General features: G+C 40.7%; 1 protein-coding gene across 8 annotated transcripts in view; it reads right to left on the bottom strand.

The window, feature by feature from the left end:
* Positions 1 to 6,000, bottom strand: part of il1rapl1a (interleukin 1 receptor accessory protein-like 1a) — a 161,043-nt gene that overhangs the window by 128,530 nt on the left and 26,513 nt on the right. The gene's annotated exons all lie outside the window — the stretch shown is intronic.

Genomic DNA, 6,000 nt, shown 5'->3' with positions numbered 1-6,000 from the left:
TGGTCATCACACCCTTAAACCCAGTCATGGTCTGTGCAGATATAAGCCCTCTGCAAAAATACACACCTCTCTCAGTCATTTGAAAGTGGTGGGGTGCTAAGGCAGAGGACTCCGCAAACATAATATTAAAAAAAAACCTGAATCAGGTTCAACTTTTACTGCAATGCAACAATTGGGAGGGATGAGACTGTATCTCTACCATGTATTTGGTGTCAACAAAAGTAAAATAGTTCCAGCTGCCTCTGCTCTATTTTCATTCTTCATATTTCTATGCTGCAAGGTTGTGAAATTCTGTCCTTATCACTGTGCCGTATTTTGACGTCTGATAAGCCTTTAAAATCCTAAACGTCACTTTTTCTGATGCAAACCAACCTTAGATATTAACAATCTCCCCCCCCCCCCCAAAAAATCGATATTTCTCCAAATGAAAGATTTGTCAGGAGTGACAGCAGGTACCAATTAGGTTTAAATAACTCTGCTTTAATGTAGATTCAATAACCACATCAGCTACAACAGGATCTGCTTGAGTACTTTATTTATTTACTGTTAAACGGGGCTTCTACTGGATTAAAAGGAAGACACAGACACACTCCTGCTCATGCATCTGAGCTGAGTGCACAGCGTTGTTTTCCACTGCAGCAGGTTCACTCATCCCTGCAGGCTGCGTTTAAAAGCCATTATTCCAGCTAACAGACCAGTCAGCAGGCCTTGGATGTGTTTAGTGATGTGTATTGTCTGGCTCTCTTGTGTAGTTTGAAGTGCATAAATGGACAAAGTGTTTATGCTGCCTTTTATGTCGTGTCCCTGTACGGGACAGCAGACGTAGTGAGGCGATGATAGCAAAGAGTCACAGCTGTGAGCAATTCATAACAGGAGCTGTTATGTGTTTATGGGAGTCCAGGGGAAAAGATGACACACACAGGACCCTCCGGACATTTTGCATGATGGTACACCTCCCACTCAGCCTTTGACCATGTGACAGAGGCTGATGGTCAGGTGGATCAGGATAAAGAACGTATTTTTGCCTGAAATTAATCAGGAAACGCTACAGAATATCACAATAATCCCATTTTAAGAAAACTAAGGTGAGTCAAATGCTCCGCTCTAATCGTAAATGAGAAGTGAAAGATGTAAGTGAGATGTTATTTTTTCGTCGTTTTTTTAACGAGACAAGCGAGCCAACAGAGGCACACATTCATATCGCTGACATCACACAGCTGTCCTCCCAGAGCGGTTAGCTGCAAGGAAGCAGAAGCAAGCTAGAGGGGATTTACATCTCTGGTCTCGTAGGAACAAACTCTTGTGAGAAAGATCAGGGTCCAGCTGGCTCCCTCACCTTTCAGTCCAGAGGAACCTTTGATTTGATTGTTTACCTGCTTATGTGTTTGATTGACTCCAATTCTATGGAGCACTGACTTGAAGTTGGTCCAATATGAAAAAAAAGCTTCTATAGCTACTTATATAGCTAAGCTCCTTAGCTTGCTGCATTTCTCAGAGGGGGGGATTCAAAAAGTACTGTTACGAACTGGTAGATTAGCAAACTGCTGTACATTCAGCCAATTGTATGTTTTGATTTCACTGAGGAAACAAGACTAAAATAATTAATACACTGTCAGGCTATTTCCCCCTCACTCACACACACCAATGTGTGCCACTGCATAGTGTGGTGGTGTGTTGACTTGTGGTGGTTTCTAGAGTTTGCCTAAAAGTGTGTACCCATATTTAACATTCGTCAGTGCACCTTACAGCCTGATGCAAACTTGTAATTAGGTTTGTGAGCAGACTGAGACCCCAGTTAAAGAGTCCCTGTCTTGTCTCATTAAATTCTGGGACTTTATGGGCTGGTCTCCAGCTGAGAGGCTAGGACGGGCATGCCCAGGTCTGACTGAGCCAGATCAGACCAAGATGGAGACAATTGGAGTCTGATGGATGGAGCCTGACAGCTTGTGTCTGTCACAGACCTGCTCAAAGTCTCTGTAAGTGAATCTCACACAGTGTCACCACGGTAACATCACATGGTGAGAAGCCACACTATAGACCTTATACAAGTACCATGCACACAAATAGATTCATTCATAAACGAGAGGATCAGCAAACCATTTTAGACTTGCAGCCATCAGCAAGCACATAACTAAATTCATCTGTACCACAACAGCAATTACAGAACACACACAATTAACATTAAGAAAGAACAAAGCTCACAACCACCTTTGATACTGACACAAACAAAATCTGTCACGTCATTCAGAATCATCACACTTCTCCTGATCACTTCCTTTGACCGTTGGCAGATATGTCACCTGGACCTCATCTACTCACTGATGACAGCTAGAAAAAATATTCACCTTTTTAAAAAAACAAACATATAGATAATCATGTGGCACATACAAACTCTGTAGTGGGGCACACAAACACGCAGGAGGAGGAGGACCCAAAAGGAGGTTAGACTGAGTGACGGTCAGCACCTAATTGGTGGCTTAGTATATTCTAAGAGGACGATCATGGACTGATCAGGTGATAAGATCATTAAATGTGCTATTATTTACCCCTCCTTTGGGTGTTTGCCCAAGGAACTGTAAACATAATGAATTAATATCATGTTTGATCATTTTTGATTTTTCTGCCCAAGACTGTTTGATCGCCCTAATACACCTACACGTGCATCACCTTCTGATGGCTGCCTAGCATTAGCACTTCCACCTGATGACGCTCGTCCTTCAGGAGTAATCCTGGTCACTTAGTGCCAGTTAACAGGAAGTGAAATTTTCAGTGGCACTAGCATGTCTTCCCTATCCACTTCGAAAGGGCCTGTGTGTGTGTGTGTGTGTGTGTGTGTGTGTGTGTGTGTGTGTGTGTGTTTTGGACAGATCTGATGGTGTCTTCCAATATCAAATGGTCTGTGGCCAGCAAGTCACTTTTTGTTGTCCTCCAAAATGTTTTACCCTCCATTTTTAGTAGCGATGTCTCTGTAGCCCAAATGCCAGAATAGCCAGTCTGAGCCTGCATGAACCCCGCTGAGCAGAGTGTCACGAGTGAGAACACACACTGGCAGCAGCAGAGCACACACATTTCAAGATTTAGGTCAAACAAAACCTGTACAGAAACACACACACACACACACAAAAAGAAAAAAAAAAAACACCACAAAGCAGCAACAACAACCTACACCAATTGCTATCCAATCCTGTAGAGCCTGACTGGTCATTAAAACTGTGAGCGGTGCCAAGAGTGCTGCGATGGAACGAGGGAAGGAGAGACACATAAGGCTTCCACACCTCTGGGAAACTCATTAGTTGGGGTAATACAAGCCCGAGCAAGAGACCCCACATTGAATAATTATACGACTTCAGAATGCTACAAACTAGGAATGTTATACAGACATTGAGAAGGAAAATCAATGGTACAGCAGCTTTATCCAGGGTCTCTTGGGGGCCAATCAGGCCTTATAGCCAATCCCCCACTTATAACTAGTCAAGGTTGTGCAAACTATTTCCGCTATCCTGCAGAAACAATATTCCCGTATGGCCTACAAACTATGTATCAGAAAAACAATCTGCTGTCTCTTTGTCTGTCTTTCTTTTCTCCTTCTCTGAGTCAAATTCATTATTTTTATTTTGACAATAACACCACCCACTTATAAATGACATTGACCTGGGTGCATGTAAGAAGCCAGAGGTGGTCACTTGAAGTTAATTTAATAGCGACCGTGAAAGTCCAGCTGCTCCATCTCTTTCATCTCCAGCACATGAAGACAAATGTCCAAAACCTTTGAACCAGAAAACAATCACCCACCGGGGGCTTTATCAGCCAATTAATCTCCTTTACCACCATATTTCATCTTAAACACAGACAGCTGACCTGCACCCTGCCCAATTTGTCAGTGACTCGTAATGGAGAGAAGAATAGAGGAGGGCAAACTATTAATTTCGAGCATGTCAGGGCTACGTTATTTATGAAAATTAAAAACAAGACACTAAAGCCGCTGTTAAAACATGCTACATTGCTCCTTTGGATATTTAGAAGATATGCCACAGCTCTCAAGGTACTCAAGTATCTGAAAGGAATATTTCAGACTGCTACCATAGGTCAATATTTTCTGTAACACAGATTAAAAAAAAAGCTTCATGGGGAGAGTGAGTCGCACCCATATCCCAGATTATAGGTATCAGGTTAAGATCTTCCTACCTCCCTTCATCTGTAATATTCCCAACAAACAGAGAAGCCTTTCAAAGTGTCATTAAGTAGCCAAACTATACAATGACACACTGTCACCTTTGACCCTTAGCTGGGGGTATTATTGACTTCCCTGCTATCGATACTTGACCGAAGGACCCTGAAGGTCCCACCTGATTGGTCTGAAGTGCTTTCTTTAGGTCAGATCCATATGAGAATCCTCCACTGACCAACGAACACAGAACATACGGCCACACAAGCTACTGTATAACAATACAACTGTGATTATACAAATAAGCGTGTACAGTAAAGCAATGAAAACAACACAGTACAGAAGATCAGTTAAATTCATTTCGCACTGTGCTGGACTTCATGATAACAACATGGTAGATAGCGATTAGGATTTATACGACCTGGTTAATTAGATAATTATGCAATAGATCTTAAAGCAGTTAAATTTCTGAACAATCAATAACATTGTTTTTTTTTTAGTCTTAAGGGAGAGGTTAAAAAGACTTCATTGACATTTTACATTTTTCCAGCCAATTAGAGAAACAATTATTGTCTTTAACAATTAGTTATAGAGCAAAATGTCCAGCAGAGCAATTTCTTGTTGGCTTGCACTGTATCCTGCAACCACCAACAGTCCCTGGGTCGTTAGTGCCCCTTTTCCTTCTTAGATTGACACTTTTGTTAACAAAGCGTCCTCGTGTATGAAAGAAATAAATGATCTAAGCAATTTTATTAGAAATAAAATGAATGTACGTATCAAAAGTTTTTAATTTGTTTGCCTCAGACAACAAAATAAAGTAATTAAAAACTCATAATCAGATCGATGCACTGATGTAGTGATGGTTGAGCCGCTCTGATCTGACAGCGATAGATATATTAAGCACTGTCGTGGAACCTCAAGTACAAATTATTCAGTAAAAGAAAAAAAACAAAACAAGAAAGCCAAAGGAAGAATGTCCCATTTACTTAGCTGGTGAGAGCCTGTTATTGTATACCTGCCATCATTGAAGAAAGCCGTAGAGTACCACCTGGCACTAGGTGCAGAAGTTTTCAGTTTGTGATAACTTTTTTTGGAGCCACTAAGCCTCTAGTATCAACTTAACTCTATATGTGAAAATAACTTAAAATATTCTCAGAAATGCCAAATCATTTCATGGCATAAAGACTTCAAACCCAAATACATGCATTTACATTTAATTATCTTTAACAATGAATGCAAAGATTCTGCAAAAAAAAATTGATGTAAACTAATAAATACGACCCACCTTTTAATTTCGTGCATTGTGAGGTATTCATCTCATGAAAAGTTTCTACCTCTTGTTCTCTATTTTCTCTTTTGACCTTTGCATTTGTTCACAATTGATGCTCATTTGCTGGCATTTGGAGCTAAAATGAGTTTCACATTAACCCGTTCTCTCCCAGTCAGTGAGCAATTGGATCTTTTGGTAGCTGTCACTCGTTCTAGTTTGAGGCAGTTCAAGCTAAGAGACGATTGTCATGCCAGACACGCCGGCTTGAAAAACCAGAAAACACACAGTTATTATTAAGAACATTCATCATGATAGCTCCTTTCAAATGTCTAAAACAATCCACTTCAAATCCACGACAGAGCGATACTAAATAATCTTGTAAAATGCTGAATATTTACAGAGGAAGTACACACTACATGGAATAAGTCTATATAAAGGAAGGAATTTTAGCAGGTAGCATTTTTCTGATGACATATGCGAGATGGAAAAGGTTGGTGACCAGAAAACCAACGTAGATCTGCTGCAAACCATTTCCTATATCGATTGAAATATTCATTGCTCACAT

This window comes from Aulostomus chinensis, chromosome 12, assembly GCF_037954235.1.
Source record: "Aulostomus chinensis isolate RoL2024-O1b breed Wild chromosome 12, RoL_Achi_v1.0, whole genome shotgun sequence".
Classification (NCBI taxonomy): Eukaryota; Metazoa; Chordata; class Actinopteri; order Syngnathiformes; family Aulostomidae; genus Aulostomus; species Aulostomus chinensis.
The sequence above is the reverse complement of the archived record's forward strand: the minus strand, read 5'-3'. Positions and strand labels throughout refer to the sequence as shown.